Genomic DNA, 12814 nt, shown 5'->3' with positions numbered 1-12814 from the left:
AGCAGCGGCAGGCTGAGGTGGATCAGATACTCTGCAACCTGGAGGCGCTTAGCCCCTGTCCCATAGCGCCGAACAGCGCTCCACCTTGCTGCCCTGCTGAAGATCCAGTCACGCTGCCCAGTCCGGAACTGAAGGCTGGCCCAGAACTTTTTTTGGTGGGGGCAATGGCGACAGCAGAGCTCCAGCCTGAGGCCTACGGGGAGGTCTCAGCTGTGGAGCTCCCGCCTGAGGTCAACACGGTGACCTCAGAGCTACAGCGTGAGGCCTGCGGGGAAGTCTCAGCTGTGGAGCTCCAGCCTGAGGTCAACATGGCAACCTCAAAGCTACAGCTTGAGGCCTACAGGGAGGTCTCAGCTGTGGAGCACCTGCACGCTGAGGAGGCCATCCTGCTGCCCTGCCCAGCCGAGGAAGCCATCCCGCTGTCCAGCTCAGCTGAGGAGGCTGTCCTGTTGCCCTGCCCAGCCGAGGAAGTTGTCCCGCTGTCCAGCCCAGCAGAGGAGGCTGTCCCGCTGCCCTGCCCAGCCAAGGAGGCTGTCCCGCTGTCCAGTCCAGCAGAGGAGGCTGTCCTAATGCCCTGCCCAGCAGAGGAGGCTGTCCTGCTGCCCTGCCCAGCTGGGGGCGTCGTCCAGCCTTCCAGTGCTGGTGGGGGCGTCGCCCAGTATTCCAAGGCCTCCAGGGCCGGCACCCAACATTCCTGTACCGCCAGGGACACAGTCCAGCTTTCCAGTGCTGCTGGTGACACCGCCCAGCTTTTGAGTGCCGCCGGGGACACCGCCCAGCATTCCGATGATGCCGGGGGCAGCGCCCCGCATTCCAGTGCCAACAGGGACACTGCCCCACTTACCAGTGCTGCCGGGGACACCGCCCTGCTTTCCAGTGCCGCCGGGTTCACCGCCCAGATTCCTGTGCTGCCTCGTTTTCCATGGCAGTGAGAGACAGCTTTCACAGGGGACCAGGACCCCCTGTTGGAGGGGGTTTTTGGGCACTCTGGGAGCAGCACCTTGGAAGGGGTGTTCTGTTATGCCACTGCCGGCAGATGGCACTGTGGCGCGATTTCTAAGTGGACACGTGACTCTTGTTTTGGTTTCGTTCTTTTCCTGTTTAGACATTGGCTGATGTGCGAGGGTGTAGCTTGATTTGAGTAAGGTGTCTGTGTTTAGTTTATTGTGTTGGTTATTTAAACCCCTCGCGTGGCTGCGCACTTTGCGCAGTATTATCATAGATGTTAGAAGTAATAGATATCTGTGTTAACAGTTAGCATGTATGTGAGCATGAATGTGTAGCATGCTAGCGGTCTCATTCCCGTGTTCTGTTCTCGAGTGATGCCTAGACTATAGTCCCATGTTTACTCCAGTTATTCTTATTCAGTGTAGACCACGCTCCTGTGTTTGTTTGTTTGTTTGTTTATAAATAAAGACATCGATCCTGCACCTACTTCCTGACTCCAAAGTCCCGTGACATTACAACAGCTCTTCCCTTTTTCCACATTTTGTTATGTTACAGCCTTATTCCAAAATAGATTAAATTCATTATTTTCCTCAAAATTCTACAAACAATACCCCATAGTGATAACGTGAAAGAACTTTGTTTGAAATCTTTGCAAATTTATTAAAAATAAAAAAACAAAAAAAGCACATGTACATAAGCATTCACATTCAAAATTGAGCTCAGGTGCATCCTGTTTCTACTGATCATCCTTGAGATGTTTCTACAACTTGACTGGTGTCTACCTGTGGTGAATTCACTTGATTGGACATGATATGGAAAAGCACACACCTGTCTATATAAGGCCCCACAGTTAACAAGGCATGTCAGAGCACAAACCAAGCCATGGAGTCCAAGGAATTGTCTGCAGACCTCTGAGACAGGATTGTATTGAGGCACAGATCTGGGGAAGGTTACAGAAAAAATTTTGCAGTATTGAAGGTCCCAATGAGCACAGTGGCCTCCATCGTCCACGAATGGAAGAAGTTTGGAACCAGCAGGACTCTTCCTAGAGCTGGCCGCCCGGCCAAACTGAGCGATCATGGGAGAAGGGCCTTAGTCAGGTAGGTTACACAAAACCTGGTGGTCACTCTGACAGAGCTCCAGCATGTCTCTGTGGAGAGAGGAGAAACTTCCAAGAAGAACAACTATCTTTGCAGCATTCCACCAATCAGGCCTGTATGGTAGAGTGGCCAGACAGAAGCCACTCCTCAGCAAAAGGCACATGATAGCCCACCTTGAGTTTGCCAAAAGGCACCTGAAGGACTCTCAGACCAAGACCAAGTCAAAGATTGAACTTTTTGGCCTGAATGGCAAGCGTCATGTCTGGAGGAAACCAGGCACCGGTCATTACCTGGCCAGTACTATTCCTACAGTAAAGCATGGTGGTGGCAGCATCATGCTGTGGGGATGTTTTTCAGTGGCAGGAAATGGGAGACTAGTCAGGATCGAGGGAAAGATGAATGCAGCAATGTACAGAGACATCTTTGATGAAAACCTGCTCCAGAGCGCTCTGGACCTCAGACTGGGGCGAAGATTCATCTTCCAACAGGACAACGACCCTAAGCACACAGCCAAGATAAGGAGTGGCTACACTACAGGACAACTCTGTGAATGTTCTTGAGTGGCCCAGCCAGAGCCCAGACATGAACCCGATTGAACGTCTCTGGAGAGAGCTGAAAATGGTTGTGCGCCAACGCTCCCCATCCAACCTGATGGAGCTTGAGTGGTCTTGCAAAGAAGAATGGGAGAAACTGCCCAAAAATAGGTGTGCCAAGCTTGTAGCATCATACTCAAAAAGACTTGAGGCTATAATTGGTGCCAAAGGTGCTTCAACAAAGTATTGAGCTGTGAATACATATGTACATGTGCTTTTTCTTTTTTCTTTTTTCTTTTTTTTTAATAAATTTGCAAAGATTTCAAACAAACTTCTTTCACGTTGTCATTATGGGGTATTGTTTGTAGAATTTTGAGGAAAATAATGAATTTAATCCATTTTGGAATAAGGCTGTAACATAACAAAATGTGGGAAAAGTGATGCGCTGTGAATACTTTCCAGATGCACTATATATATATATATATATATATATATATATATATATATATATATATATATATATATATACACACACACACACAGTACTGTCAAAGTTTTAGGCACATATAATGAAATGCTGTTGTGCAAAGATGCCATCAGAATAATAAATCTATTTTTTTTAAATTTCCCATAAAAAAATACAGTAAAGAGCAGTAAACAGTATTAAATTAAACAAAGTCAATATTTGTGACAAAATAAACAAATAAATAAAAAGAGTAGTCTCCAGTAAAATTTGTGCAGTTTTATAAGGAAATTAGCTGGTAAGTTTTATTGAGAGTCTTGCAGAACCAACCACAGTTCTTCTGGAGACTTTGACTGCTGTACTTGTTTATTAATTTTGCAGCAAAACCCAGCAGCCTTTATTGTGTTTTTTTTTTGTTTTGTTTTGTTTTTTTGCCTGAAAAGTGGTCTCTTATGTAATATTCTGCTTTCTTTACAGACATACAAATATTTTTTCTGGAACATTTAAATGTGTGCTAGAAAACGTCTGGCTTACACATGTAACCCTGTTCCCTGAGAAGGGAACGAGACGCGTTTAGCATAACACTATGGAATCGCATCTCGCACGTGACCGGCATCTGAAGCTTGTGAAAAATCATGCCTATTTATAGGCCTGTCATGATCAGGTGACGTGGCAATTAAGCGCATAAATATATAAATATATTGTTATATAATAATATAAATATATAAATGATATAAATATGGCACCTGTGAACCACGCCATCAGCCTCTATTATCTGAAGCGAAGACGCGATTCACAAGCCTGCCCCGGTATGACAAAGCTACGCAACGTCTCGTTCCCTTCTCAGTGAACAGGGTTACATGCATAACCCAGATGTTCCCTTTCAAAGGGAACTTCGACGTTGTGTTTAGCATAACACTATGGGAATGAGAATACCCTGTTCAAAAAGACCCAAGCCCGTGGGTCACTGCAAGACACTCGAGCCCGGGGTGGAATGAATATCCAGGCTGTAATAACAAATTAATGTATGTGGCATAGACCACCCTGCAGCAGCACACACATGTTCCGGTGTGGGGAATGGAGGAGGGCAGAAAGCCTGCAACATCACAGGGTGGACAGCCGATGTAGGGACCTTAGGAATATAATCCGGCATAGGATACAGGAAGGCCTTGGCTAATCCAGGGGCTAAGTCAAGGCAGGAAGGGGCAACAGAGAGAGCTTGTAGATATCCTACTTGTTTGAGAGATGTCAGGGCCAGCAGAAGAGCTACCTTTAGAGTCAGAAGCTTCTCAGAGACTGACTCTAAGGGCTTAAATGGGATCCCTGACAGACCTTCCAGGCCCACAGAAAGGTCCCAGGACAGTATGTGCGGCCTGCAGATGGGCCTCAGCCGCCTGACACCACGTATGAACCTTGAAGTTAGAGGATGTTGCCCCACAGAGGCTCCATCAACAGGTGCATGGCTGGCCAAAATGGCGGCCACGTAAGCCCTGATTGTAGAAGGAGCCCACCCCGCTGAGAAACGTTCTTGTACGAACTCCAGGACTGTAGCTATTGGGCAGTTCACTGGGTCTGCAGTGGATCCCTGCTGTTGGGACTCTCCCAAGGAGTGCCATCTAGCAAGGATATTATCTCTGAGAACCATATTGGAGCTGGACAATAAGGTGCTACTAGCAGCAGACATAGACAGTCTTGGCAAACTCTCGCTAGAACATGTGGGAGCAGAGCGATGGGGGGAAAAGCGTACAGATGTGACCTCGGCCACATGTGTACCATGGCTTCCTGCCCCAATTGTGCGGGAGAAGTGGGGATGTGTGTTGTGCCCTTGGAGGTGAAGACATGCAGTCCAGCTTGGCCAAACCTCGCCATATTGACCCCACTACTTGTGGATGGAGCCACCAGTTCCTGGGCCTCAGCCCCTGCCTCAACAGGATGTCTGCCCCATATTCCTGAAATGTACATTGCACTCACTGTCAAACTTTCCTTCTGCCCAGAGAAGAATTAGTTGCGCCTGCCTGAACAGGGGCCACAAACATAATCCTCCCTGGTGGTCAATACATGAAACCACCGGTGTGTTGTCTGTAAACACATGGTGACCTCTCAATTCAGGAAGAAGGACTTTTAGTGATAGAAATATAGCCCACATTTCTAGGCAATTTATATGCTGCTCCAGATGAGGGCCCCACCAGAGACCGTGAGCTGGACAGCTGTCTAAGACCACGTTCCAGCCCGTGAGGGAGGTGTCTGTCATTACCGTCTTGCACTAAGGAGACATCCCTAGAGTGTGACCCAAGGCTAGAAACCGGGGACACTCAAATTCTCAGAGCACGTAGGCATCGCCATGTGACAGTAATTATTCTCAGAGGTTTCATCCTTGGACAAAACCACAAACTTCTCAGTCACCACTAAACAGTCTCCTGTGCAATAGGCCCATAAGCACCAATAGTCTCCCAAGATCCAGCTTTATCTTGCTCAGTGTTGATAGGATTGACCCTACGCATGTTGGGTATAGAAACGCCCTCATTGTAGAAGAATTCTTATAATCCCTAGAAAAGTTGTCCACTGCACTGGGGAAAGCATACTTTTCTGAGATTCAACCTGAGCCCCAAGCTCTTCATGTGGCTGAGAACAACATCTTGATGTTGAACCGCCAGTTCCCTGGATCGTGCTAGAATTAACCAGTCGTCCAAGTAGTTTAGTACACGGATGCCCTGGAGTCACAATGGAGCCAGAGTGACATCCATGCACTTTGTGAAGGTGTGAGGGGATAAAGCTAGAAATATTTCTATGTGGAAATATGCACCTTTAGATTTATCGTCACAAACCAGTCCTCAAACTGAATCTGTGGAACGATAAGTTTGGGTGTCAGCATCTTGAACCTGTATGTCCGAAGATTACAGTTCAGATGAAACAGATCTAAAATTGGCTGCAGACTCCTATTTTTACAGACAAGGAAATAACGGCTGTAAAAACCTCCCTCCCTCAGGGAATGGGGTACATTTTCTATGGCCCCTTTGTCCAAGAGGGATCTTACTTCCTGCGCTAACGTTGGGCTGTGGTCTGTGCTGACTACTGTGGTGAGCACACCTCTGAACCGGGAGGGTCGAGCTATAAACTGGACCCGGTAACCCTTTTCTACGGTAGACAGAACCCATGGAGACACATTTGGAAGTAGTTTTCACACTGCCAGATGGTCTTTTAGTGACGTTAACTATTCCACATTCTATTGGAGGGAAAGCATCAGATTTTCGTTGCCCTGTGACAGCTCGCTGACCAGAGAACACTGAAACCTTGGGGACCGCCTTGGCTAGGGGAGGCCCTACAGTAGCAGTGGAGGCTAACTTCCCTAACAACCTCATGTCCCCTGATACGTCCCTTCATGGCCCCTCAGAACCGCTCTTCTTTGTCTGCTTGCCCTTTATGACCATTCTCAGATCAGGCCTAGTAGCAGGCCGCGACTGTGGCCGCCCGGTTCCCTTGGCTGTCTGCGGGGGTTGGCGGGCTGCCATACTCGCCTTCTGGGTCTCCCTCGCACTAGTTCTGGCCCGGCTGGATGCCCGGGTGAACTCAAGACAACAGGGAAGGAACTGGCTGAATGCCGCCATATGTCGAGCTAACTCAGCTGGTCTGCTTGGTAGGCCTGCAACACTGTCATTGTCTGCAGTGACCCACAAGCAAGACTACTACCGCATAGGTCTTGCCCACCAATGCCACGGTGGCCTTACATGGTTGCTTGGATGGCAAAGCCAGCCACCCTAATTACCTGCCATCGAAGGAGAGAGGTAGCTCACAATCACCTCCTCCACCTTCAGAATAGCTAAATAGCCATGCCGTTCATTCCCCACAATGGCAGAATAATCCAACATCGTGGGGTTATAAATATGGCTTATGCATGGTTTTCCCCAGAAGCCTGATATTTTGTCATGCACATCTGGAAGAAAGGGGAGTTTCTGCAGTGTGAGGGATTTACTTTCACTTGGGAGGAAAAAGGCTCACCCAGCCTTAGTAATCACTTCAAGCAGCTCTTTATATGCTGCTCTCAATTTTTAGCACATCCTTCCGGTTCCTCGGAGTCAGAGAGAAATTATTACTATTATTTTGTGTGTGTGTGTGTGTGTGTGTGTGTGTGTGTGTGTGTGTGTCCTATCGGCTTTCCATAGCGGAAGGAGGAGTCGCAACGTCCAAAATCCAGCGGAGAGCCGAACCCGGAAGACAGAGCAAGAGATAGAGCAGCGCTCGTCTCCGGCTCCTCTTCCGGATCCATAAGAGACCCCCAAAAACTGAAACAGATCCACGAGGCTCTGAAACCCAAATCGCTTCAGCTTCCGAGAAGAGAGCGAGTCGCGAGCCGAGCTGCTTAATGTAGGCATTACCATGCACAGCCTCTCGAGGCTGCCTTCGCATGCTACATCCCTAGACATTTCACCCAGAAAGTGTGCAGTATTCCCCGTGATGAAACTGGAGCAAGCCGTAACACACTTCCTGAATTCTCTCGCTCATATCTTTCTCTCTTGCTCATTCCTTTTTTTCTTCTCTTATTTTTAAAGGGATAGAAAAGTTCTGAGATTTTCAGAAAAGATAACGAGGAAATGAAGCGTCTTTATGTTTCTTCACATAAACAACTGACATGCAGTCTTTCGCTGAAGATAATAAATGCTGATGGCACAGTTCACCATATTTATATCACGTGACGTGCTTAATTGCCACATCACCTGATCATGGCAGGCCTATAAATAGGCATGATTTTACACCAGCTTCAAATGCTGGTCATGCGCGAGAGGTGCCCCCCCCCCCATAGTGTTATGCTAAACGCAACATCGAAGCTCCCTTTGAAAGGGAACAGTATTACATCTTCACCCCACAGTCCTTCAACCTTATTTTTCTGCTCATGTAAATGGCTAGTTCCGCCTGGTCTAAAACAAAATTCAAAAGCTGACAAGTAAACCTTTTACTTCTGACAAATTTAAAACCAAAACTAAAAATCCTCATAGAAAACAATTTGCTTCAAGAAATAAAGAAATTTTCAAATATGAAAAATAAAGGTTTCAGTCTGTCACATTCCATACAAGCATGAAAAACCGTTTCTCTTTTTGAGCAGAAAGGACAATCAACACTAATTTCAGGATTAAGAACAGAAATAAAACCATTAACCACAATGGCACAGTATGTCTCTTTACACCAAGGCATGCCAACTTTGTCATTCAGTACCTTTTTATTAAAAACTTTTATTAACACATATTTCATAAAATGCTCTGCCAATTGCTAAACATAAGTCCAAACACAAGGATCATTCAGCATCTAAAAAACGTCCCTTACAACCATCTAATATAGTTAGCATGGTAAAATTAGGAAAACAGTCTTCTGTGTTGGGAGTGTTTACTCCTCCATGACTGTCCATCAGTAAATCTTTTCCTTCATTACTAATCATTACTTTCCATTTCCTTAGCGTCTGTTCAACAGTCTGCACAGACCTGACCTTTAGACAAGAAGCCACTTCTTCTGTTCTTTCGAAGTTCATCCCAGCTACATGAATAAGATGTCCAAATGTGAAGATCTCTGAATTCTGCAACAGTACATTGAGTCCATGAAAGGAGCAACTATCCTTTGATTAAATCAACGTGAGCTCCATTTATTAGTGGCTCCTCCAAAAGCCAGTGAAGAGAAGGTGTCATCTCAATTCTCTGTGAGTCAAAGAGACTCCAAACCTTAAAAAGATTGCAATAAAACACTGGCAGCCCCTTCATGTTCACTTTAAGAGGGTCCATTAGAAACAGGGATTTGTTTCTAATGGACCTTGGGGTGGTTTCTAATGGACAACCCCAGTCCTTCAGCTCTGTGTAAAATGGAGCATGTAACAGCCTGCCATCCATTCACTGATGACCCATACAGAAATCTTTGTAGAAATTGCAAACGAAAAGCTGCTATTCTACTTTTCAAATGTATCAAATCATGAACACCATCCTCTTTCGGTACAGTAAATGCAACGCACTCTGTGGGACCCAGTGTAACTTATCCCCCCAAGAAAATCAACCCGAATCCCTTGGATTTTTGCTAGAAGTTATGGGGAGGATCCAACAGGCCAGCCTATGCCAAAGGCAGGAAGCTTCTAAATTATTATGCCCTCCCTTTATATGACAACTTTGGTATTAGCCACTTCCATTTGTCAAGCCACATTATTACACATAACTTTATTTATGGACTATAATGTTGTGAATTCTTTATATTTCTCGAGTTCTCAATTTCTTGAGTTAATACTGATGTCTGGTGGAAAATTTCATCTGAATAGCCTCATTGGAAATATATTTACTGAAAAAAATGTTCATGTATCCAATACTTATTTACCCCACTGTATACTGTCTCTGTCTGTCATGAAAATGCATGAAAAATATCATACAGATCCTTCAAATTTATAATCTTAATGAGACATTCACATGAAGGCTTATGGGGCTCAATATGATTTCTGTCAATCTGCTTTTCCGTACAATTAAAATCTCCTCCTAAAAATAAATATTCTACAGTACTGCATCTTTGTAACGTGGAACTAAGTGTATCTAAAAACACCAGTCTTTCCATTCCTGATGTTGGAGCATAAACACAAACAAAAACTAAAACATATTTTTCAAAAATTGTTCTTATTTTTAAAAGTCTTTCTTTCACAATCTCATCAACTTGATAAGAGACTGGACAAAAACTAATGAATAAATAAATAAATAAATAAATAAATAAATACATAAATAAATAAATAAAAATACCCACACCCCCACTAAGTGTATTGTTGTGACTGAGGACAGAAATACCATCCCAATCAGCAGTATTGTAAAAATCACTGTGTCTCTTGGATGAAAGTAACATCTATTTTGTCTGTTTAATGACTTCAAACAATTTAGCTTTTTTTTTTTTTCTTCCTATTTCTTGCACTATTCACAGTCTATTATGCAAGGCACACTTCAATCTTGCTCGAGAATAGAAACAAAAGTAAAATCAGACTACTATGATTCATATTCATTGATTTAAGCTATTTCACTGCCATCATTTAAATCCATATTGAGTTCTTTAACCGGTACACTTACTTGTCTGAGAAACAGCCTTCAGCCATATAATTCTTATTTTTTTCCATAAACTGTCCTACATCTGGGAAGTACTCACTGACTAGATCTCCTCTCTTATTCTTCATTGACTTAAGGAACAGTTTAACGTCATGTGCATCGTAATTGCAGCTGGAAAACTCACTTTGACAATTGACAAACACTTGAGTCAGATAACTCACTGCCACTCTCTGAATCAATTTGTTCAGCAAGACCTTCAAGATCTAATTTCTTTAATTGTCAATAATCATGAACTTTATCTGACTTCTTCCTTTTCAATGACACTTTAAACATTGTTTGTTCTAAAACAATTTCATTAGGCCTACAGTCACCCTCCCGAACATCCCTTATATCAATTTCAAACATCCCCCATATCTAATTCATATAAATCTCATTTATCACTTGACTCACCTTTGTCTCCCTTGTTTTCAACATCTTTTGAACTTTTGATTTCCTCCTCCACTGAAACCAAATAATCCTTTGCAGTCCCAATGCTTTGAGCTCCATCGCTCACCCGCGCCACCGCTGATTCTGCCCTTCATCAGCCGGCTGCTCAATGCCATTAGCTGCACCTTCCGCATCAGCTAACCGATTGTTTTCCTCCTGTTTATTTGGGACAACCAGACCAAATAGCCGACTTTAGCACAGCCGAAACATTTGATCTCGACAATGGTTATAAAAACCACATAATAAAAATTATCCATGTGGAAATTAAGTGCGAGGTCTAGATTAGCATCACTGTTTACAATCATGTAAACTGAGAATCTGAAAGACAACATGTTTCAGTAGAGGAGAAACCCTGCCAACTCGATTTTTTTTTAATCAAGGAGACCAATTTTCCATAGCGAGACAGTGCTTGTGTTAAGATATCATCACTAATAAACGGCAGAACATTTGAGAGGGTGACTCTTTGACTGTAATGAAAGTGGTACAATGGGGGTGAGAACACTGTCAGCCAAACAACATCCATACAATTTCACCCACAGCCAAACAACAACTCTACACATTCATCGGCGATGCCACCTTTACTCTGTGACGACGGATGAGAAACCCTAAACCCCCCACACCTGGGGCCGCCATGCTTAGCAAATGACCCGAAAAACATGCACAAACATCTGGAACCTATCTACACTTCTACTAGATAATATTAAATAAATCACCCAAAAATGAAACGAAAAATATATTAAATAAGGAAAGGGGAAAAAGCTTTGTCAGAAGCACAAACAGCCACTCTCATGCTCACTCTCCCAATGCCCAGCATGCACTCGGAGAGAGAGAGAGAGAGAGAGAGAAAGAGAGAGAGAGAGATGTATTCTGGCCCAAATAGCTTGATGTGCATTCTCCTCACAAGGAGTTGACCTTGAGGTGAGGCTTAGCCTGCCACACTCTGCACACAACATTACAATGACTGCTTGTGCTGGACCACATCAACACCACCCTCCCCATCCCTCTTCTCCGCAGCAAAACAATACACAAGGACACGTGCATAGAAATAAAGCCACTGAATGCACAGGGCTGGATCATGGGCAATAGGCCCCCCAACACACAAACATACATTGAACCAGTGCAAACAAAACCACTGAAGCCTTTCTTTTATTAGGTTAAGCACTCACAAAAAATACACTGTATCAATATTAAGACTCTTCCTGAAGAAGGAATAATCAAATAATAGCTAGCACAAGCTAATGAAAACTAATTGATAGACTATAAACTATGAGACAAACTACCACTACCAGCAAACCTAGTCAACTAGCAAAATATCACAGCTAACTAGCAATAACTCTCTGCCTTTGTACAGATGTGGCCATTAAAAATGCACTAGAAAGAGAACATGATCCTGCAGTACACCGTGGTACGCTGTAGTATGGCACTTAGTCAGTCAGCGCTGCGAGACAAGACCATTAGGTGGCAGTCATGTAACATTCTTTGAGCAAGCAAACTGATTTCTAAAGGTGTAGTGAACATGAAATTACATTACATTGAATAGTTAAATGAATTACCACATCTTGATTGGCAATATGTTATTTAAAAGCTAAGGCTCTAATATTTGACCACTATTTAATTATATTGTTAATGTTATAATGACAGTAATTTCATAATATCATTGAATAGTAACAGAGGCTAGCTGTTACGTCTCTCCCCTTGCCTCAAGGGGCACACTAGTGACCTACAGTATACTATATGCTGTACACTTTAAAGTTTGCTTTAGCACGTCCACCTCCCATACAGGTCGACGCTGATTTGAGCCACAGTCTGAGCAGTAGGATTGGGTTAAGCAACAATGAAATTCTGTGTGTTTTGGAAGAGGATGAATCCTGCTACTTTTTCGGCAGTTATTTTGACACATGGAGCTGCCCTGCCCCCACTATTATCACCTCTTAGGGATAAATGCCACACCCTCCTGTGTGATATCAAACTAAAGAATAAAACTACAGCAGTATGGATGATTTTAAAGCATCAAAGCCATAGAGTGAAAGAATTAATACAATCAAGCATTATTTTATATTACATGTTTAAATTGCAATACATTCTTGTCTTGAGCAGTGGTGGCTTGATGGTTAAGGCTCTGGGTTACTGAACAGAAGGTTGGGGGTTCAAGCCCCAGCAGTGCCAAACTGCCACTATTGGGCCCTTGAGCAAGGCCCTTAACTCTCTCTGCTCCATGGGTACTGTATCATCTCTGAC

Source organism: Ictalurus punctatus, chromosome 10 (assembly GCF_001660625.3).
Source record: "Ictalurus punctatus breed USDA103 chromosome 10, Coco_2.0, whole genome shotgun sequence".
Lineage (NCBI taxonomy): Eukaryota > Metazoa > Chordata > Actinopteri > Siluriformes > Ictaluridae > Ictalurus > Ictalurus punctatus.
The sequence above is the reverse complement of the archived record's forward strand: the minus strand, read 5'-3'. Positions refer to the sequence as shown.